Below are 24,423 nucleotides of genomic sequence, written 5' to 3'. Positions count from 1 at the left end.
CAAACCCACCAGGATGAGGTCCTGCTTCCTGATGGGCAGGCAGCAGAGTACACTGCCTCCAGATGTACTTTGGAAGCTAATGCTGTACCTTCCATCAAATTGCAAGAACTGCAGAAGCGTTGCCAACTAAATCTCTTTATTCTGATGAATGCTGTGCTGAAGCAGATGGCCATGAAACGAGAAGTTTGTTTGTTTGTTTGTTGAGTAAATAGATTGTACCAGTCTCAAACAGCACTCTTTAGTCCCCAGTGTAATAAATCCACTTATCTGGGAAAAACTTCTGCTGTTCCTCATTTTGTGTTTTCTGATCAAGAGATACCAGCTATAACTCAAAATTATCACTCTAGACTTATGATAAAATACCAGAATCTTCTAACTAACAAAATGAGGGGCAGACTTTTTTTCACAATGACAGCAATTAAAGATAGGAATGACTTACAAAGAGAGTGGGGAATGAATGCTCCGTCACTTGAACGAAATCTTTAAATCAAGAGACTGCCTTTGTAAAAGGTATTTTCTGTACCTACTGATAGTATGAAGATTGATGCAGGAACCACGGAGTGGAATTCTATAAGTGAGGTTATGTGGAAGGGCAAATGAAGTGGCCATAATTACCTTTTCTGGTCTTAACCTATCAATCAAAGGGCATTAAATTTCATTCACTGAGCTGGACATGTGATTATGAGAAAGAGAAGTGCAAGGATTACCCTGCTTGTAAAGGGAAAACTTGGAAAGAATAATAAACCCAGGACAAAAATATTGTACTGTCCTTCCTTTAATGCATCTTCAAAGTTTCTTTGAATCCCCTTAAGGTTGACATACTATCCTGCCTATTTCAGCTGAGATGAATGCTTAAAATGGAGTAGATTATGAATGCGTAATTGATGGTTTTTTTTTGGCATGACACAACTCTTTGCTGAATTTTTGAAACTCTTCTTCATTCAGCTATGGGATGGACAAAGAAAAGCTGTTGTGGAATTGTTGACTTGTCATCTTATTTCCAGTATGATTTTGGTCTATGCTTTTTACAACAGCATGTTGCAAAACAGAAAGTTTCTGTGCTGTCTTGATCTCACCATTAGTTTCAAGAATCCATTTTATTTCAGTACACTGTAAACTGACATTTGCTTTCTGTTGAATCTCAGGGTCTAGAAATTTGAGAATAGGATTTCCCCGCTGTAATATTCAGGAAACAGAAAGAAGACACGATCAGTTTGACTGTTGGCTGGAGCTGCTTTTAAAAGCAGAAAGATGTGTGGGTGGAGGATGTGAGAAGGATATTTTGTACTGGCATGTGTGTGTGTAAACAGCCATTCAGTGATCTGTAAAGAGCTGAACTGAACAATACGCAAGAAATATACAATTTCTCCCCAAATGTCCAATGTTTTATAGCTGGTAGGTTCAGTTCCCAACAGCAGTTCTCATTAGCAGGGCCACAGACCAAATGTTTTTTAATATGTCCTTCAATCATTGTAATTGATTGGCAACCATTGATTAAACAGTCATGTGGACTGGTGCTGACTACTTCAATTTAGAAGGCGGGGCAGGAAGTGGCAGGTTCTTGTGCCTACAGTACACATGCTGCATTGTCATTTATGGAGCCAAAGGCTTTAATGTAATGTCTGCTAGACTTAGACAGGAGAATTAAGTTTGTAGCAAGAGAAGCTGTCATTGCAATTGCAAAAACATTTCACTTTCTTCTCATCTTTCTCTGCTATCTTAATTTAGATGTTTATTGGGTTTGGGTATTGTGTTTGGCACTGTATGTCCAATGAGAGAATGCCCTCAGAAGATCCTTGTAAAGCTGTTCCTTTTGATTGGTTTCCAGTGCATATATGAACTTATATGAATTTGTTTTTAAGACCTTATGAGATAGTTTCATATAAAAATTACCCTGTTGGGTCTCAGAAGTGTAGCAGTTTTAAAGGTTCTGTGAGCAAGGAGTTAGTCATCCGCAGTCACAGTCTCTCTTGTATTTTCTAGATCTAAGACAGGACCTTGACAATTCTTTCTGGAGGTGTCTTGTAGGCCAGTAAGATGATCAGCATATAGGCAGAGTAAGATTTTTTTCTGCAGCTCTTTGTATGGTGATGAAGTTGCCCTGGAGGTGGAAATAAAGTAGAAGTTCCTAAAGCAGCTGTATTGGCTGACTGTGAACTAAGGAAGGATTAGAGAGAGACTAAGTGGAAGAGAGGTATGGAAGTGGTTTATCCCTTCTCTGGAGAACGGTCAAGAAAAAGAGAGGTGGAATTCACTGAGAAGTTCCTTACTGGAAAGAAAAGAAATTTTAATCTGGGACAGTTAGCAGAGAAAAGAAGCTACAGGGTGAACCTCCAGAGAACTCTTTAACTTAAGACTAAAGAATATCAAGGAAAGCTAAGGAATGTACATTGAGAACTGGCTACAACACAGCCTCATGAAAGTCTCTTCTGGGAGACTTTGCCAGAGTTATGTCATGTTTGAATTTTCCATTTGGAATCAATGCTGATGAAGTTGAACTTCTTGGAAGATTTTTGCAGAGCATTGATGGAATTCATTGATTTCTGCCATTGCAAGCAATACTTTGCTTTCAAATTAGATGCTGAAACACTAGTCCCGGAGTCTATTATTAATTCCTGATGTCATTAAGAAATGTCTTCTCTGTCTGAGATGTACTGACATTTATTTTATAAAGCACTGACATGACTGGAGCTTTGATGTGATTTTCTAGCCAAAATGCCTCACCTAGGATTCCCAGGAGCTATGAACAAAGTTAGCTTCCCCAACTCACATTTTAATCATCCACTAAATGATGTAATTTTTTAATTATTTTTTTTTTTTTAGTATTTTTCCTATCAAGTTCAAACATTATCAGTTTCTCAAGTCTTCTGAACAGGTCATCTTTTTTTAGTGCCCAAAAATTTTACCTACCATTTTAACCTTTAGTCTTCTTTCTGGGAGGAGCCATTTAGCACTGCTCCTTATAAAAACAAGAAAAAATGGGATATGCTGCTAAATAAACAGATGATTGCTTTATCCATAGTCCTTCTTCCTCTGTTTTACAGTGAAGTAGCTCCCTTACGTGTGACATCTGTGCTCTTCATTTGAAGGCAGGGAGGGTCATTCAAGGATGCATCAGGCAGAGACCAAGGGAGCAACGCTGGTTACAGAAGGGGCTATGAAGTTTTTAGTATATAGAATCTTTTTCATGAACTCCTCCAAAAAAAGTGTGTGTTTTTTATGCAGTCCTTCTCAAAAATATCTTCAAAGTTTTCAGTGCAGCTTGCTTTGACTTTCTAGAAGCCGGATTTGATACCTATACATTGGTTGAGTGACCTGGTTTTCCCAGCTACACTGGATGTCTTAAAATATATCCAGTGTTTCCACAAGGACTGAGTAGAGAGTAACCAGAAGAGTAACCAGGCTAAACTATGCTACAGAGACAAATTTCTCACTCCAAGCTGAAACGCTACAGCTTATTCTGAACTCATGCCCTTTTCTCATAGTCAGGTGTTTACAAACCATCAGATTTTACTTTTTAGATCAAGGGTGTCCAAAGTGAGTTGTGCTTTATACTAACCATTAACGACCTCAGAATCAGGCCATATGTGTTTAAGCTGAATGTGCAGAGGCAGGCTGTCCTCTGCTCATGCTGCAGTGCATTAACTAATCTGTAAAGAAGGATTAGTGAGAAGCTTTGTCCATGGACAGGTTAGCTGTGGCCGTACCTGGCTGTGCAAGTTTGTCCAGGATTCTCAGAGGTGTATGATACCAGTCACTGTCTGGAGGCAAGATAGTGGACTAGATGGACCATAGATGTGAGCCAGGGTTTCAACTTCCAGGTAAATTTCCTGCAAAATTATACTTCCTTCTTGCTTTCTATTTTTTTTCCCCTCAGGCAATATGAATTGGTCTGTCTGTTGGTGTATTTATACTAGAGTGTGGTAATATGAATAATTTTTTCCTTGCCCTTGTTTAGTGAAAGCTTATCTTTCCCCTCTAGGATCCTCTTTGGCCAAGAGAAGTAGAAGGAAATGTACATATCTGCCTGGAGGGTCAGAGGGAGCAACTGTCAATAAATGTGAAGGGCTAATTAAACATCCTGAGTACTTTTATCTTAATTATGATTTTATTTAGAACTTCCAGTATCATTTAGTACAAAGAGAGAACTATTTCTTACCACTAGCATAAGAAATATTAATACTTAACAGAAGGGACATTTGTACATTTTCCTCTCTGTCATCTGAGTTAATAAAATAAAACAAGGGGGAATTCTCCCAGTACTGAATAGCATGAAAGGAGCTGACAGGGTTACTCCATTTGTTTACCTCTCCCTATATAGACACAGCTATATATATTTCCTGTGCAACATCTCTGGCATGGGCACCACCTGAGAGCTCTTTGCAGCTGCAGCTCGTGCATTTTGCAGTAAAATTGCTCTCCCCTTTTCCCCCAGCTTTCCCTGCCCCCTGAGAACTGACACGCTTTCCGCTGACAAATGTTGAGTGTAGTTCCTGAGGATTTAACGTGTCAGGCTGTGTCTCCACAGCTTAGGTTTCTATTATTACGCAATGGCTTAGGAGGCAGTGCTTTGCCACATAATTAGAGAGCAGATCTGTATTAGGACCAGGAGTTTGGATGCCTTTTTCCCTATCAACTATTTGCTTCCTACCTGCTCATGCCTCTTCCCTGATACTCTCACTTGTTTAATAGCTTCTTTTTATATGCTTCTTTCTTCTGGCTTCTGATTTTCTTCCCTTGCCTACGCTGCATATTATTTTCTTTCAGAAGTGAGGGGACTGACAGAGTAGTGCCTGCCTGGATTCCTGTGCAGCACAAAACACTTGCCATATGTTGCATCGTCAGAAGAGGTAAGAAGAAATTCCTGAAGCTGCTTGCTAGTTCTCTCATGGCTCGGGTTTTTTTTCCTCTCTCCTGTGTGTGTGTGTGTGTGTATGTGTGATGTGTGCGCATATTGCTTGTCTTACAAGCTGTGCAGGCTCTGCCATCTAGAGCACTTTGTGAGATCACTCCAGTTTGCTGCTTTTCCTTTTTCTGTCTCTGCGTGAGCGTGTATCTCCCCGTCTCTCCTTTCCCCCTCACCATACAACTCAACCCCCCTCCCCAGTATGCACGCACATACACAGAAGCTGGGTTTGCTCGTGTGAACTTGAAGACTTGCAGTACCAAAATGCATGTGTTACCTTGGGAAGCACTAGGATCAGGATGCTTGAAGAGCCGGCAGGCTGCTTAGTCCTCCAGGACTGGGTTTTTTAAATCAAGCAAGACAAGAACAAGTTATTCACTTTTTTTTTTTTTTTTTTTTTTTTTTTCTTCTCTCTCTCTTTTCCCTTTTTTTTAATTTTCTTTTTTTCTTTTTTTTTCTTTGCTTTGGATACTACTGAACAAGGAGTCTCAGGGATTCACACACTTGGACTTTACTGAATCAGGCTGCATCTGCCAAACAATCTAGTCTGCATTTTGGTTAGCTGGAGATCAACCAGGATTTTTCTGATTAAATCTTCTTCTGAAAAAAAAGAATGCATGGCATAGAAAGAAGGTCTAAATGCCTGTCTGAGACTACTCTACCGAACCAGGGATAAATGTTGCTTCTCAAAGGTAAGTGCTATTTTCTTCTTATATGACATATAAACTATATAGCTATAATACAAGATATATGCATATACAGAGAACTTCTATACTTCTTTGATGGCAAGAAAATATATGTTGCTGTTCATTTTAAAAGCATTAGAGAAATGTATAACTTTATCTTTCTGTTAATGCCAGTCTTGATAAGAATGTTCCTGTAGAGATATGGATCTTTGTTCAGCTTCTGCTTCTCTCTTGTTGTGATAAGGCAGTTCAAAAAGAATATATATATTTTTAAGTGCCAAAGGGCATTTTTTCACAACAGTTTTGAAACAGTGATGGAAAGACCTTTGAAAGAAAGGATAGTAGTTTGTTTTCTAATACAGGAAAAAAATGAGAAATAGAGTGAAGCTGCAGAAGTTATTTCAGCTTTCTGGTAGAATTTAGTAAATCCTGTAAAGCTAAGGAAGAACTTTGCTGGACAGGTCAGCTCTGCTGTATATAAAAACACATAGTAGAAGAGTGAGGACCTTGGTAAATGTCATGTGAAGAGATGGAAGCCACAGAGAAAGGTATAGGAAGGAAGGGGAAGAAGGGTGTGGAGGGACAGCAGGTACTCAGTTCTGTGCTCAGTGTCACAGAGGTCAGTGTTCTCGGTAAGGTGATGCCAGTGATGATGGACATCCAAAATTGGAAAGGTGAACATGCCAGAGATGGGGAGGTATACAAACAGGTATATGCTATGTCATGTCTGTCTGATGTCATCAGACATATATTCTCTCTGTGAGATTAGCTGCAATTTGGGTTGGGGGGAGCCTCTTTATGGCAGCCCAGGATAAGAAGCAGCAAAATTGAAACTGAATCTCTCCATAACTTGCATGGACACATGCACACCTTTGTATTACAAAGCAAGTGTGTGACTGAATAAAACAACAGAGAAACTAAAGGGGTGTGCAGACATCGGTGGTTCAGTCAACAAGTCCTAATATGATGAATTAGTAAACTGGAAATGTAAAGCGAGTAGTTATGGTAAGACATTCAAAGAAGGGTTCTTACACTGAGTAACTCCTTCCTACCCAAAGAAGATACATAACACTGCTTTAAAGCAAGATACTATTATTATTATTTATTTTGCCAGGACTTACTTAGTCTTCTCTAAACATAGTTATTTTATTTATTCATTTTTAGGGCAGCATCATGGAGATATTTAGAATGGGCTTTATTTTTCCTACTCCATCTTTGGAAATAGTAGAAGAGAATAACTGTCCTGATGAGAACAGACAGGCTTTGAAAGGCAAACAACACGAACCACTTAGATTTAATAAAGTCACAATTGATTAAATTGACACATCTTAATTTTATTATAGAGTGCTCATTAGATAAATCCGGCAGATACCGTGCAACTGCCATTGGTATTTTCTGTTTCTCAGGAAGGAGGAAATACTGCAGGTTATCAGTATTCTCGTGAACCTTGTTGTGTACAGAAGATATGTGTAAGCATATTTGAGCTTGTGGTGAAAGGGAAGAGAGACCGGTAATTATTTTTGCTCTTGCTGTGTTTCAGGCTGTTTAGGGTTCCACTGTTTACAGTTTGCCCTGGGTTGGTGGTTAGTTTGCATTGCCTGCAGATCGCCACTTGAGCACAACAGAGTGCTTTCTATGTTCATCGTTGCCTTGTCGCAGCAAAGAAAATCTCCAGACCTATTAAATTGCTACTAATTTTCAGGGAAGGAGGAGATGCAATCAAATATAGACAACAGTGCGAGGAGACGAACTCATTATATTTAATAGAGCCTTTATTTTGTCAACGAATCCCAGCAAAGATCTCTACATTCTCTGTCTCTTTCTCTCTAAGTCTCAGAAGCAGTAGCTGTCCCGCTCCACTCGCCAGCACAGCTCTGTTGTCTTTTGGGCAGCTGTACCTGGTATCACACAGGGTCTGGATCTGCTGGGCACACTCAAGCTGTCAGTCCTGGGTATACTGTGTGGGACAGGAAATGTGTCCCTTTTCCGGAGCCACCATTTGCTGCTATCCTCTCTGCCCCACAGCATTACTGCTTCTTGTTTAAATTTACATTTGGAATGTGATTTTTCCCAATGGGCAGCACAAACTGCTCATGTAACCTTTCCCAGCAGACCCTGCTCTGCCTGCTGCACTGATGGGATCCCCGCTGACAGCTTTCTGGCAGCCCCTGTCAAAGAGCTGCTACTCTCTCTGTAGGGGCTTTCCAGCCACTGGACCACTGACTGAGTCTTACAATGTAATGGTGTTAGATTCTTCCGATTGCTTGTTTTGTTTTGTTTGTTTGTTTTTGTAGGAAAACAAAACATAAAACATAGTACACCAGTTTAAATTTATCAAATTTTAACCAGCTGTAGGCAAAGATGGGAATACACTTCAGGTGTCTTAGATTGAATTTAACTACACGGGGAGGAGCTGCATCTTGACACCTCTCAAGCTACATTTGTTTTCCACCTACATAGAGGGGAGGGGATGGTGACAGTGTCTGCCCACCCTCATCCCCCCCCACACAGAGAAATATCTCACTGCTTATTGTTAATGAGGTGGAACCTTGACATGCAGGCTTGACCATCTGTGGGAGCAAAAGGATAGTTTGTTGTAACTTTGTATCAGTCTTCCCCCTGGCTTGAGCATTCAGCTTTGCTTGTCTTGGGTTCATGGTGGTGTGCTTCATGTGGTTATCTTTATGGAGGCAGTGAATGTCTTCTTGGTGCTGGACTGAAAAGCTGTGACTCTCTTTGTGAAAGGCATGAGGAAACCATCCATAATTCCTTCAAACCAGTCTTGATTGCCATATTATCTATTCCCCAACACCAAATCAGCCATTACTGTTTACCTTATGTCTCTCATTACACCTCAGCCACATGGCCTCTAATTATTGTGACTAAAGATCTCACAACAGTGTGGGGGTTTACTCTATCAGTGTCCAGGTATGAAGATGCTGAATGGTTTCCAGCCATCAACTGAAACTTGTGACAGAAAGTAGGATGGCATCCGGTTGTAATGCATCCAGCATGATGCAGCACTTCACCAAAGTGCAAGTTGTCACTCTGCTACCCAGCACTTTTCCACCCAGGATGCACAGGAGGAGTGGTACTTCTGCTTCTAGGAACTGAAATTGTCATCTATGTGGGAGGCTGCCATAACTCTGCATGAAATTTACAGATGTAAACACACCATTAAAAGGCCCACAGTAATAAAGTATGGAAAACTGGGAAAAAGGTATGTCATTTTCTGCTTCAGTAGGAGCAGCAGTTGTCTCCATACTTCAGAATATTTGTGTGACAGTGTGTCAGATTTTTCTTTCTTCCTGTCATTTTCTCTGTCCTATCCATGATCCTGGTCTCTGATGATACCCTCATCTTGATGCAGAGTCATTTGTGAGAAATCCAGGATGCCAACTCCAGAATATGAAATGAGCAGCAGCAATTTAAATGCTCAGAAGTCAGAAAACATCTTTTAATTAAAAATGCTGATTTGAAAACATGCGCTGTTAGAGTCTGGTCCTATGTAGAATTCCTATTGACCTAGATAAAAGACAGAGCTGCACAGGAATTTTTTAGTGAAAAATGTGCTTGTTTTTCTCATTAAAAATATAGCTTTATTAAAATTGAAACATGTTTGAGAAGCAATCAGGTTTATGAATTTCCTGATTGGGTAAAACAAACAAAAATTGTAGGGAGAAAACTGCCAGAACCCCCCGTCCTGCATTTTTTGGAATAGGAATTTGGTAACTTCTTTCCAGTTTCTGCAATTTGTATCAAAATTGAAAACAATTCACATAAATTCTGATCTCAAGAGGGGCTGTGCTCAAATCTCATTTTTCTAAATTCCTGGTATATCTGTCAATTGATCTAAACATTCCAAAGTCATTAGAAGACTTACATACTTTTTATCTCAGTTTGGGCCGGGACAATTTTCAGCACTTTCATTCACATTCATGGAATCAGACAAATTTGCCTGCCAAGCCCTACATGGAAATCAGTTTATTTGCTAAAGTGGGATTGTGCCAGGAGCATGGTGTCAACATATGCTATGGGGTATCAAGGCCTCAGAGTGTCTGCTCTTGAAAACAGGCCTCTAGATACACAAACTTATCTGCTGAGTGGTCATGCTAACTAAATAAGAGCAGACATGAAGGGATGGCTACAGCTATAGTATGAGAAGTACAATGAGAGCATTTAGGATGCTTCTGCTAATCACTCCTCAGGGCGGAACTGGTCCTTAATCCTCAGGCAGATGTTCTGTTATCACCACGGTGTGATGGAAAGAGGTGAGATAAGGAGAGGGCCCTGTAATAGCAGTGAATCCAAGGCCATGGATTCCGGTTGGTCAGAAGGTGAGAGGCAGAGCTGGTGCATCCCAGTGCACACCAACATAGGTGCTGAGCTAGAAAGCTGGATTAAGGATAAAATCAACAGAAAGTACGAGATGGTTGAAAGCACCTTGTCTATTTTAATAGCACTAAAATCCCTAGAAAACACGTGTGTGGGACTGGTGCAGAGAGTTATCAGCGTGACTTTTTTTCCCTGAAGCCAGAGGAGGTAGGTCGGGGCTGAACAAAGTCTTTATGTGCAGGTCTGAGACAAACTGCCACAATAGTCCAGTTAAGACTGTGGAGACTGAGTAGACTTTGTTCTGAGAAAAAAATAGACTTTGGAAGACTTCAGTATGGTTAAGGCGTGCACTGTGGAAATCAGACATATGATACTGGAGGTAATAGATTTACTGGAAAGGAAATAAAAAATTTTTCCTCTCACACTTTTAGAGCCGCATTTTGCTCAGACAAGCTCAAGAGCAAGGAAGCTCAGAATGGCATAAGGTGCAAATTGTCTCTAGCCATTCTCTAGTCATGTCTAAGCTTGTCAGAAAAGCTTTGGTCTGTGTGTCAGTCAGAATGAGTAATCCTTCTTTTGTTGCTGTCTAAAGATAAAAATTAAGAATGAGAAAGAAAAAGAGGATGTCTTAAACTTGTCTCTTCCTCTGCTGTGCTGGAAGGACAAGTGGGTTGTGATATCAGTGAAAGGGCAGCACCTGTACATGCAATAGAAAGGAAAAACTGACTGTACCTGAATTTATATTGGATCCTACTGTTAACAGCCTTAAAAAATGTATCTGCCCTTTCAGTACAGAATGAAAACAATGAGCAGTCAAATGGCAAAAGGAAAAGTCAAGAGGAAAAAAAAGCCTGTCATGCCTTGCTCAGCAGTCTGTGTCTGGTTTGAAAGCAGCCAACAACAAATGTCTGTCTTCTCGGAGATAAAAATCAAAACCTTCCTAATCATTTCTGTATTCATTTGAACTCCTTCCTTTTGTGAATATTCCTGTGACTAGCTAAATACGTGCAATACTCAGAAGGAACTGCATGGTATGTATGTCTAACAACATTACAGAGCCAAAAAATGAAAATGGACAAATAGTATTGATAGAATAGAAGCTATCTGGTCTGACGCCATTTTGTGTTTTCCTAAACTGGTGGCTGGTTGGCAATTTCTGTGAGTTATCTCCAGTGCAAATGAATGTTATTACTATTACAGGCAGATATTTACTGCATGTTGTTTTTTAAATAAGGGTACAACATTGATTCTTTGCTCTCCAAATAATTGACTGCACTTTCTCCCTGTAGTGAAGTCAGATAACTCCTCTGGAAATGTTCAGTAGAAATACATGCTGAAGTCCCAGAAACTCTCATGAAGGAGGGGCTCGTGGGTGTTTACAGGCTATCTATAATCAAAATATCTTGTAGATATCTCTGAAATATCTTAAACACAGTGTGGTGTACAAGTATTTTTTAATCCCATTTTGTATAACTGAGGAGAAGACCAAGCCATGAGCACTTCAGTTCACACACACTTTACAAGGGCAGTGTGAACTTTTCTTGTCACAACCACACCTTTTCTTCACAGCTCTCCAAATGAATTTTGACAGTGATGTCTTCTTGGTTTGAAGGAAAAGGTTATTGAGGAACTTCGTGATTATGCACTGACTAGGAGTCACATAGAGGGTGACTCCTCTTGCTTGTTTGTGGTCTGCTGGTACCTCAGCCTGCTGCTTCTCCAGCCAGTGGGAGGAAAGGAAATTTCAGGTATCCCATTAAAGGATATTCTCCTGCAGATCTAGGTGTGGGTGACAACAATTTTGTGTGAATTGGACAGAACTGACTTTATTCTCAGAGGGTCAGAGCAGAGGGTAAAGATCAGACAAGTGGATATTCAAGAATGGAAATGCACTCTGGGTGAAGGGGGTCACACATAAAGAAAGGCCAGAGAAATGTTAGTAAGGTAAATGGGAAGACAGAAAGAAGTAATAGTGATATAGCCAAGAAGAGGTTTCTGTCACTTTAGATATTTGTATGACTCTTCTCACTGCAGAGTCAGAGTGCCTGATTAAGGTAAAGAAGGGCTTATGACATGTCTCTTTAGTCATACTGTTCATGAGTAGGTGATCCCTCCTTGAGCCACTGTGGGGTGTTTTATTTGTCACATCTAACCTGTTTTTTGATGAGCGTGGAAAAGGTATTCAAGCTCTTTGTGCATTTGTTTCCATTTTTTTTTTTTTTTTTCTTTTAAACGCACCAGATACAAAGAGTTTCTTCTCAGTGAGCTGATGAGTCACTTGTTAACAATTATAAACCTTTCCCTCAACTCTAAAACCTAGCAACCAGCTTCCAAATTACAACATGAGACCCTTTAAAATGTGATGGACTCATCTTCATATGGTATCTTTTCCACAGTGCAAATGATTCTATGTTTTGTTTTCTTCTTTCGTATTGTTTTCATCTGCTTAGTTCCATGAGTAGCATAACAGAGGTCTGTGACAGACCTATGGATTTGTGGCTTGGGAAACTTTGCTGGTTTTTTAGATTGTATCATGAAAAGGAAGAATTCTGTTCCTCTTCAAAAAGGCTGAAGTAGGATATGGTAAATTTCTGTGCATTGGTCATTTCTACTCTATATCAGTGTCCTACCACAGAATGGAAAAATCAAAGTTACTAAAAATCCTGTCTCAGCTATAGGATTTACATTTAAAAAAATAAATAATGCCCTCAGGTCATGAAAGAGCTGCTGCAGTTCTTCTCAGAATTGATCTGGTCTCATTTGACACATCCTGCTACTCTCATGTTGCTGTAGTAATGTTAAATCATAGATGGATCAATCAGTGACCTAACAGAAACTGAGCCCTACTTGAGGTACGTGTAAGGGCCCTTACACCTGTATATATATATATATATGGCCCTTACACCATTGTCTTGCTAAACACTGAAGAAAGAACTGATCATTTGAACTTACTTAGAGATTTGCTGTCTCTATAACATCCAAAGTTTTGTTACTCATTTTACTTTAGTCTAATTGTGTTTATTTTAGGGAATTACTTTCAACTCTTCACTTGATGTAGTATGTTGTGGTTGTGATGCGCTTTGTACACACATTAAACATGCATTTTTTCCACAGAAGTTTTTCCAATTATGAAAATATATTTTTAAGAAAAAGCTGGATAAAAGCCTCCCAAGTTTAGTATGTAGTGTAGCTGAACATACATGCACTCACAATCATTCTCTTTTTCCCTTATATTGACAAGTACATAAAGAACAAAAATGAATGCTGCAGCCAGCTGCTGTACTTAAATATGTCCTGTCTTGTTGGCTTAGGCAAAATGAGAATTGCATCCTGAGACCTCTGCAGCAAATATCTTTCTTCATAAACTTGTTTCTTCAGTGAAGGTATTTCAAAATGGTAATCTGTTCTGCGGTCATGATCAAAGCTAATTATACCATCTTTGCAATGTCTTGAGTTACAGGTGGCAAAGACATTTAAGAACAATAGAACAGTTCTGAACCATTGTTTCCTTTCCATCCATTCCTGACTGAATTTTAAAAGCTTTTCTGACATTTAAACAAAGCATCTGAGAGCTATTTGGGAAGAATTAATATGAGATCTTAGATTGTCATTCTCAGAATAACTTCCAATTTCTTCAAAACAATCTCTCCTGTAGCAATAAATGTACTTTATACCATATCTTAGGATCTTTCTAATGTTATTTTTATTTTCTTTCTTTTTCTTTTCTTTGTATAGTTTGATTGTTCTTTTGACTTTATTTGTTTGCTTCTTTCTTTCTGTAGTCATACCAGATATAACTGTTTACTTTGCCAACATGTAGTTCCTTTGTGACACTCTTGTAATAGAGTAACAGATATTGCTGAATCCTTATGGGGTATGAATTGATATAATTATACTAATCTGAGATGAGGAAAGAATATATCAGCTTGCCTGTAGGAATTTGAAGATTGATACCCAGGAGGAAAATGGCTGTTTGTACTTCTGTTGACATATGCTAAGCTTTGGATGACATTAAGTGATACTTGTCACTTGAATTGTAGAGACTCCCATTAATTTTACTGAGATTTGTGCAATTAATAAGATTTCAAAATGTTCATTAACTTTACTGAGATTTGTACAATTAGTAAAAAATTCCAAATGTTTTTGAAGTATTTTGATCAGTCATAGAATGAAGCAGCAACTATATCACATGTGATTTGGATGACCAACAATCTGAACACAATATGAACAGTGATTAAGAAAACCATGAGTATTAGTAAGCTGAAAAATAGAATTTCCAAATACACATGAAATGACTAAATCAATAATAATAATAAAAAGATTAAATCACAACAAATATTTTGAACAGTATTTTTCTAATCATCACTAAAAATAATTAAAATAGAACATCGATCTTTATAAAAATAAGTGCATTTTAATGCTGATATCCAGTTAATCCCAAAGAAATACAGTACCAGTCCCTGTGTCATGCATATGTATAAGTAGATCTTCACTTATTTTAAGACAAAGTCAGACAAAATGAGCATAACCTTATAATGATTGTTTTGGCTTTAGTATTAAAGTAGCCTCACAGGAAAAAACTCATGAAGACTTGGTAAAACTTGCCAAAACGTGTTTGATTGCACAGAAAAGAAAAAATAGGACGACCATAAGGATTACAATTGGTTTCTGTTTAGGAACATTTTCTCTTTTTTATATAAGAAGTTAAGTTGATTCTTTAATGGAAATGGCAATCCCCAATGAAATGCTCAAAATCATTATATTTGTGTCTATAAATGCATACTGTATCTGTGTGTGCATATGGCTAGAGGTATTATTATCTGTAAGCGCAATCTGCTTTTCACTTCTGCTTTTGCAGTCGTAGATAATAAGAATGTATACCATAGACCTGTTTTAAGGCTAAGTATACCAATGTTTATGAAGTTCTTATGGATTATGGAAAGGCTAGGCAGATGAAGTATATAGGACCCAGGGATAAGTCTACACTGTTAAAAGGAGAGATGTGAGATAACAAGAACTGGTGAAGAATTTCCAATCAACTTTTTCACAGAAGAATAGTTTTTGTAAAATAAAATCTCTCTATTTGGCAACATGTTTATTTTAATTTATACTACTATATTTAATTCAACTGGAATGTTTTTCAATTTTGTGTTTAAAAATAATTGAATTTTTTATCCTCTGAAATTTTTCCAAATGTTCTATTTTTTTCCCCAGAAAATAAGCTTTTGCATATTTTAGAAAACACAAACTTTCCTTTTCAAATTGTAATTAGTCTAATTTAAAGAAGTGAATCAGTTTCTAAATTTGACTTCCTTAATGTTCCTCTGATAGATGTACAGGTGATACCATTTATCACTGTAGAGTTTCTCTTCCCTCCTTTCTAATATACTATTTTCTTGCTCTGGTAGGTTTGTTCTTACTGGCTGATTACACATTAAGGGAACAGATTGTTCAACTACTTCTCCAAATAAAATAGGTTGTAAAAATGCTGAATTTGCTTTAAGGTTCACAGGGTTGTTAATATGAAGGTAACATAGCAATGGAAGTGTAGTAGTATAGTAGAAGATTTGGACTGTGACAAGGCAGGCTATAATAGTTCCACATCTTACTTTAATTATTGTAATTAACTTCTGTATTTCTGCTGTAAAGGAGCAGGGAGAAGAGGGCTTTGACAGTGGCTGATCAAGAAAGATTTGAAAAGGAAAGACACAAAGCTTCACCACCAGTACTTCTGTAAGGGCTGAAAAGTAAAACAGCTAAATAAGTGACAAAGAATGTTACCAGTGGTAGAGGAGCCACATGCAGCAGTTCAGTGCTGTCTGTTAGAAATGCCTTTGTCTGGTGCAAAGTTTGTTTTACTTTATACTTCAACATAAAAATTATGATCGTCCCACTTTTAAACATGTTAGAGATTATCTGTAACAGTTGACCCATCTCTCTCAGACACAGGAAAGGGGAATAAAGTGTTACTGGTTATTAAACTAAAATCTTCCTGAAAAGCAGAGTTTTATGGAACTGTGCATTGTTATGCTGATACTCAAGTAGAAACTCAGTATACATTTACTGCATCTTCCATTAGGTTCTGAGAAAGAGTAAATAAATTGATCCTTGGTATTTTCCATGTATATAGGTGTACGGTAATTGCTGAGTCAAAGCCTGAACCACTGATTGAACACCTGGGGAAATGGACTGGGTCAGCCCTGGGAGCACAGGTGAAGTTACCTTCAACTGTGCTACTGGAAGGGAAGGAGCCTGGCTGCACCTCTTTTAGGCATTATGTAATGTCTGACTGCCACTCTGGAAGGATCTTTTTTCTGGAGGTCCCTCTGTTGTGCAGTGTTTCCTTTTCAATTGTGCTAGTCCCTTTATCATTATATCTCTTGTAACATCATTCTTTTGCATTGATCATTCTGATAGTTACAGTTAGGTTATTGTTACTATTTTATAACTGGAGGATTAAGAAAAAAAAAGGCAAAAATTAGTCTATGATCACGTGTAATGTTTACAGTAGGTCTGTTGATCAGATAACATGAGTGGTCAATGTGATGTCGATTAAGCAACGGTGATGCAGCTGGTGCAGTAGGAACTAGATTCACTGCAAGAATTGCACAGATACTGTGCCTACACCAGTAAGCCCTCTAAAGAGCTTCATTTAAGCTATCATTTCAGCAAGACTATTATGAATATGACATTCATAAAGCAAACATTAGGTAAAGTAAGAGGTATCAAACTCCTTTTTTATGATTGTTTCTGTGCTTTAATGGAGTTGAAAAAGATAGTCGCTACATTAATTACCTTTCTGCCTATTGTCACTTGGCTTGTTCAGCAGTAGTTTGAGAAGGACATGAAGGCATTGGTATCAGAATACAAACGGCTTATATATAACTTCTATAGAAAAATATGAGTGAAATTAATCCTCTTCAAGATTTTTAGTTGCTTGTTAAAACCAGTAATTTTTTTTTTTATGTCTGTTGATCTCAGTCTTATTTTCTGTACAAGACTTCCTGTAAGTCTGTGCTGACACACAACAACTAGAAATATGCCAACAAAACCAAGGAGGTTCAACACAGCTGTCAGTCACTAATTTCACATTTGGCATCATTTGGCTAAATTGTAATTATTCCCTTATTGTGTAGGCTTACTGGCTGGTCTTGACATGTTTTAACCTCAGTTACTCAAAGCACAATCACAGACCTCCAAGACCGTTAGTTCGATTGTTCCTTTTAGTTCCTCAAACAAGTCATCTCCAATGACGTTCAATCAAATGCAATGCCTGTGCAAAGTTGTTAGTGTTGAGATCTCACTCTAACACCCCTCATCATGCAGTCAATAGCAGTATGTTAACTTGTTTTCCTTGATGTGAAGGCTGTTAACATGTGGCTACAGAAGCAGTGAAAAGCGACGATAGGTATTCAAAGATAATGATTGTGATTAGCACATGTATCCCGCAAGAGAACAACAGCACTTACTATAGATGGCTTACTCCCCAAGCTGTCTACAAACTGGTGACTTGTGAATGCCTGAGATTTTTCAGGTGACACTTCATTCATTCTTTCACTTACTTTTCTGTATCACTGAATTAGAATGTTAGAAGGAAGAGTTTCTGGCTGAGTGACAAAATCTGATTTGCTGAGATTTCTTCCTGGGCTCCTCATCACTCAGGAAATAAACTTCATGAAGCTCCCTAGAAAATGCTGTTTTCTGGCTGGTAAAGAGTGGTGCTGTTTTGTAGGTGCAGCAAATTACTGTCCAGTAATGGTAAATAGGCTATTGCCTTTAGAGCTAAAGGTGTATAAAAGACAGTCACCCAGTGCAACCTCCTGTTTGTTCACAGCAGCCCACATAGATCCAGCTTGAGTTTCTAAGTGACTTCAGTGCTTTTACCAATAGCATTTCACAAGTCCTGGAAAAGGAACTGGAAATACTGCAGAGATAAGCAGGGCATGCGTATGGAGCAGTTTTTGCACAAGGAATGATTGAGCAGCCCTTTTACTCCATAGCTAGGAGAGGATTTATTTACTGTGTCCAGTTTTGGGCCCCTCACTGCAAGAAAGACATCGAGGCCCTGGAATGTGTTCAAAGGAGGGCAACAAAGCTGGTGAGGGGTCTGGAGCACAGACCATATGAGGAACGGCTGAAGGAGCTGGGAATGTTCAGACTGGAGAAGAGGAGGCTCAGGGGAGACCTTATTGCTTTCTATAACTTCCTGAAGGGAGGTTGTAGTGAGCTGGGGGTCAGCCACTTCTCTTGTGTCTTTAGTGATAGGACCAGAGGGAATGGTTTCAAGCTGCAGCAGGGGACATTCAGGCTGAACATTAGGAAATATTACTTCTCAGAATGGGTGATCAGGCACTGGAATGGATTGCCCAGTGAGGTGGTGGAATCACTGACCCTGGGGGTGTTCAAGGAACAATTGGATGTTGTGTTGAGGGACATGGTTTAGTGGGAGCTATTGGTAAGGGGTGAACGGTTGGACTGGATGATCTTTTAGGTCTTTTCCAACCTTGGTGATTCCATGATTCTGTGATTTACTTTGGCTTGATATGTTAAATATATCTAAGACTTTGAATGATACTTTTATGCCTTGTCTCTTCTAATATACATCTTAGAAGACCGTAGATGAACCTGGCAAGTGACAGATCCAGCACAAATGAGAAAAACACCTTTTCACTTGAGATTTTGAAAAGCTGTGATAAAAATGTGGAATGTTCTCATTGATTTATAGATCAGTGGATCAGCCAGAGAACTAAAGAGAAACAATACTTTTTTTTTTTTTTTTTCTTAAAGAATAAAGACAGCATCTTCACTTAACAATGTTAGCTATACTACAAGAAACTAAGTCAGAGAAAGAAAGAGCATCCTGGGAAATTGTTGTTGCAGACTTTTTGTGATTTAAAGTTTTTTACTTGTTTTATCTTATTGACTACTAGTACAGATAAGATCCTGGTCTAGATATACTTTTGGCACAATTTAATTCAGGCATCTGATTTGACTTTGTGTACTCTGCTTTCCACATTTCTTACAGCACAGCCCCATGCAGTATTTGTCTGAGCTCACAGCTGTACCCAATCTGTGCTTCAGCAGGGTAAAAAGAGGTGTTAATTACTCATTGCTTCCAAGTGTGAACACACAGGGTGATCTTGTACCTGGGTATTTGAATTGAGCTACACTACTGAGTTCATGAAGTTATTAGCACCACTGATCTGAAAGAAGTGATGACATAATCACGGTCTCTGGCTTGAGTAATTCAGATGGTTATAGCTCTTCACACAGCATTAAGTGAAAATTGTTTTTATCTCCGTTCTGGATTTCGTAGCTGCTTCAGTTGTTCATTGTATTGGTGGGAGCATCAGGAAGTTTGTGCAGTGCTCGACCAGGTAGGATCTCTTCTTACTTCTTGGTTTCAGGTCTCTTTAAGACAAAAAGAAGTGAAAGTGTGTTCTGACTATTCCTTTGATGAACTGTTGACCTTGGAAGCTGAGAATGATAACTTGTAAATCTATGGAAGGCAGGCTCCAGTGTGGCCAGAGTGGAGGCCTACTGGAAAGATACAGTTCCTGATGGATGAGGTCTTGCAGGGTGTGCAGCTGTGCTCAGTCTGTGTTTCAGGTTGGGAGACAAACATGTGGTCGGGGAAAATTCTCTAGGTAGATAACTGACCTATTAACAGATATTTTAGCAATAACGTGTGCTGTTTCAATCCGTGGTATTACTTGTGCGCTTATTTCCTGACTGACCTCTGTTTTATAAGGCTGAGTAATTCAGTGGCATGAGCTTTAAATCTCTAGAGAAGTTTCCTTTGAACAGTTCAGTTCTTCATAACATCTTTGTCTATTATTTCATGTAAGATGTTCATGGTTGATCTATCTTGGGAATGAATTCTTAAACAGGAAGGAATAGAGGGAGCAATTCAAATCAAGTTGCAAAAGGACTGGTTAAAAAACAGCTGTTTCAGAAACAGGAGTTAACTCAGGCTGAGCCCCAGAAAGGGACTCTTTATTAGAATTCTCCATCCTCTTCTGGTATGCTTTGATTATTGGTGAAATAAATGGAGCTGAGTCAGAAGACTGTTTACATGTACAGACATTAACCATTGGTTTTTCACCTGGAATATGAGAGTAGGTACCCCATTATCTGAATCACCACAACCATTTCTACCCTCTTGACCTCTCTCCTTCTCTCCCACTTGATCCCCTATTTAATTTTAATTACTAGAAGCTTTAGAATTGTGTGACGTGGTGGGATAAAACCAAACTTGTTCCCGAAGAGAAAATAGTGCTGGCACTTTTTCTAATGTGAGCATTTACAGAATTGCTAGTGTGTCCTGAGGTTTGTGTTTAGAAATTACTCAATAGAATTATCAGATGTTTTATTTATTTATTTTCTCTGGTGTTTGCCTGCTCAATTTTTCAAGACCTAGCTTTAGGCTGAACATACAGAAAAGATTTCCTGACAGCAAGATTCATTAGGCTGTGGAATAATCTCCCAAGGGAGCTGATAGAAACTTTGCCACGTAAGATTTTTTTAAAAGCAGCTAGGAAAAAGATGCTTTTTAAAAATGTACCATGAAACATACTCCCATAGTACAGAGAGAATGGACTGTCTTGACAAGACTATCTTTTTATATCTAGTTTCTGTAGGTATTTGCACAGAAACACGAGCATTGCTAATTAACTGCTCATCTGTTTCATGTGCTTATGGCTTATCAGCTACAGTCAAATCCCATCTGCCACTTGAGGACAATTAAGTGGGCTGAGAGTCATCATTTTATGACTGCACCTGGCCACGAGGAGGTATTCCAGATGGACAGCATGGGAAACAGGATACACCTAGAAGGGAGGGGGAAAGTTGTCTCTTCAGTAAGCAAGTGCAAGTTGTTCTAAATGCATTCTTGTAAGAAACAAAAATACTGTTTCGAGGTTGTTCTAGTGGAATGGTATAAAATCCATATGTGTGGTTTCAGAATCAATATCAGAGCTGTGAATTTTGCATTAACTAAGGTTTTTGTCTGTAGCTTTGTATCAAGTTTGTCACTAGCAGCCATTGTAACTGGGGATAGGCAAGGAGGTTAGGAAATTGCAAGAGCTGACTAAAAGTAAGCAAATAGTGTGAGAGCAGTTAGAGAAGTAAAAGACTAGGCATGTCCATATTATCAAATGGTACCCAAAGAATCAGTCTGTACAAAAATTAGTGACACTACAGCATGATACTTTGTCTTGGGTCTGTTTGGGTCCCAGTCCTGGAAACATATCTGCATTATAAATAATCAGGCTTAGTTGTCCATGGTACTTTCATAACTCTCACTTAGCTGCTTTTGCATTCAGGATGTTCTTGTTGTGTGCTGCGTATGGCTTATATGTAAAGGCTCTTTCATTTTAGTGAGAAAATATGTAATGAATAATTAATCTTTTCCTGAAATACAGTGTCTTCTCAAAACTCTTCAAGCAGTGTCAGTAGCTCTTTAGAGGCCATTTCCAAAGCTTATAGTGGTATCCTCTGGTAATGATACTGTCTCAATTATACTGGAAAGGAAGACTAAAGATGCCGCTCAGCCATAGAATTACTGCTGTAGTTTTACAAGTATCTGCCCTCTTTTTCTGTTTAAACAAGATCATCCAATTCAGTTGTTTAGAAGATGCAATCCGTGGCTGGGAAGAGCCTCTCCTTGCAAAGAGAGATTGTTTTCAGAGGGATATCTATTGGCCTTGTTTTGTAACACCTAAACCTGGGTTGTTTTCTTCACCTGAATTCTACCTTTTTGACTGTTACATACAATATCTATACAGTGTGACTTGAAGGACAAGCCATCAGACTTTGTGCTGACACTTCCCAGATAAGTTTTTATATCTGTATACATATGTGTGTGTGTATTCATGAAAGAGATACTCAGTACTGCAATTTAACTTGATGACAGAATTCTTAAAAGCTATGTCCTGGTTACAAATTGCTGTGGGCTCCAAGGCAAAGGCAGGAAGCTTGTATTCAGCTCAGTGGTATATTTAGAGTGCTCTTCCTGTATCTATGGGGGAAAAAGACATGGGTCTGGGTTCTCTGTTTTCACTTGTGTGGTTTTGTGTGTGGTAATGTTTCAAACAAACTTGCCTCTTCTTTGTATACGTTGGAGCTGGGTAGGTTGTAAGATGATTGTGAGGAAACAGTAAGCAGTACTAAGTCTTGCTAACACTAAGTATTCAAAAATCTTCAGTCAAATCTTAGAGTAGCAAATGTGATGAAATTTATATATAGTAATCTTCCTTTTGCAGAGAGGTGTAGTTTTAGGTTCCTTTCTATTTCTTTTCTCTATTTCCATATGGAAAACTTACAGGGAAGTGGCGGGGGTTGTGGGGGGGGGGGGGGAGGGAAGAAAAAAAGCAGGTCTTCCCTGCCACGTGAATGCTAAAGCTGGCAGCTTTATTAAAAAAATTTATGGTAAGATCCTGACCCCTTACTATCAGCGTTCCCTACACAGCTGTATTACGGACAATTTTAGAAGCAGGCTTGTCTAACTCTGCTGACCAAAGCAAGAAGAATAAAATAAATGCCAGCAACATAGGTGGAGAAATATTTCTAAAATACTTCAGTTCTTCCCTATGTAGCAGAATTACTCTAAGGAGTAGGTGAGAATGTTTGAGATAGTTGTATTCAATTTGTGCTCTTCTCATTTTTAAAAAGCCTGAATAAACAAATTATCTTGAGCAGAAAAATCAAATGTGAAATAAAATTGGAATTTTCAGTTGCTCTTCAAACTCATATCACTTCTGCTTTAGAACTGGCATGAAATTCAAGTATTGGACTTCTGTGAAGGTTCAAAATGTGTAAAATATCTTAAGTGTTTTTATTAAAATGCTTATTTAAGTCTCATAACTTTATCTCTTTATAAGTTGCTGAAATTTCATGAAGTACTTGTGAAGTTGACTTTTCTACAACAACCGAAGTAAATTTTGAATTGAGTTGTGAGGTTTTTCATAGATGTGAAGGAGCAAGAAGTCATAGATATTTAATATATGTGTGTATATGTACTCAAACTTCTGGCCTCTGTCTGACAGAGGTTATACTAAGTCAAAAATCATTCTAAGTTCTCTGTCTGACACAGGCATAGCCAGTAGCCTGAGATAAAATAATAATAACAGGGAACGATATTCAGGCACCCATTTAAAATGACTATGATTATGTTCTCCTTCTTTTTCTCACAGGTATGACAGCAAGCACATTTCTTTAAAAAAAAAAAAAAAAAAAAAAAGCCACATTTTGAGACTGTCAGAAATAATCATTTAAGGTCAGGTTTTTCAAGTGCACTCAGCATACTGATTGCGAGCAAGGTACTAAGCTTTTCCCTCACACATACATATGTGCATATATAATATAAATCAACCCTTCAACAGATCTCCTGGATACAGAATAACTTGGAAAACTCCTCAGGTTCATTATAGGTTGTTGTTAATAATTTTTAATGTTAGTATTATTATTTCGGGAAAAAAAGTATCTTGGTTGTGGGGTCTTACGATGTTCCTGCTCTTGGCCAAAATATTCTTCCACTGAAATTAGTGAAAATATTCCAGGTTTGAATCAGTTTTATTTGATGCGGACATGAGCCAATCTGCTTATTTGGTTATATTTGTTGGTCTTATTGTTTGTGTTTAGGAATAAATTTCATCTGTGTGTTCAGAGAACCAGGGTGTACCTCAGTATGGATCCATGATCTTTGTGTAATCTAGATGACATAGGCACACTTGCTTCCAAGCAAGTTAGATCCTAACCTGCCAGCATAAATGATATCTGGGGCTCTTGCTTAAAGTTCAAGTCAGAAATGTGGGGGATTATATGCCTATATTGAGTTTTTCTACATGTGCTCCTTCAGGATTAACGTGTAGAGTTCATGAAATCTTTATATACAGCTCAGGCACTGTGCAGCTGTACCCCACTGCTGTGGCAATTTCCCTTTAAATATTGCTTGTTTTTTTTAATTGCGAGACAGTTTGTCCCTGGTACAGTTTCAGTTCCATGGACACAGAAATGGAGCAGTGGCTGACTCACTCCCTAGGACATAGTGTATTTGGTAATGCATCCATCTGTGATGTGATCCTACTCTTCTTTATTTATGTTTCTTGAGTTCTCTAGATGTTAAATGAGAGAATCCTTTTTTTTTTTTTTTTTTTTTCCTTTTGTGAGCTTTTCTGTTGTTGGTATCACTATTGTTCCCAGAGAAGACTAACAGAAGGAGATAAATGATCTGTTTGTTGTTTCTTTCTCCTCATTTTTTATGAAAAGATTTTATTTCTAACAGATGAGCCTAAGACAAAAGAGACCAGATCCTAGCGCAGAAGTGCTTTTTGCTTCTGTTGTTGTAAATGGAATACATTTTTCCTTTGACTTACCACAAGCCAATATAAATTAGTGTGGTATTCTTCCCCAGCTCTTTCCCCTCCTGTTTTCTTAGAGCATATGCTGAGGATGCCACCCATAGCAGAGGATCAGTGTGAGACATCTGTTGCAAAT

General features: G+C 38.4%; 1 protein-coding gene across 2 annotated transcripts in view; it reads left to right on the top strand.

Moving 5' to 3' along the window:
- The window catches only part of LRFN2 (leucine rich repeat and fibronectin type III domain containing 2), a 196,247-nt gene that overhangs the window by 46,950 nt on the left and 124,874 nt on the right, over positions 1 to 24,423 (top strand). Inside the window, exons 2-3 of one of the 2 annotated variants that reach the window (XM_072333578.1) lie at positions 4,768 to 4,850; positions 5,390 to 5,598. The gene's annotated coding sequence lies outside the window, so the exon portion shown is untranslated. Of the gene's footprint in view, positions 1 to 4,475; positions 4,851 to 5,389; positions 5,599 to 24,423 lie in introns of those variants that run through there. The other variant, XM_072333577.1, reaches the window with a different exon arrangement.

The sequence above is a fragment of the Excalfactoria chinensis genome, chromosome 3 (assembly GCF_039878825.1).
Source record: "Excalfactoria chinensis isolate bCotChi1 chromosome 3, bCotChi1.hap2, whole genome shotgun sequence".
Classification (NCBI taxonomy): domain Eukaryota; kingdom Metazoa; phylum Chordata; class Aves; order Galliformes; family Phasianidae; genus Excalfactoria; species Excalfactoria chinensis.
The sequence above is the reverse complement of the archived record's forward strand: the minus strand, read 5'-3'. Positions and strand labels throughout refer to the sequence as shown.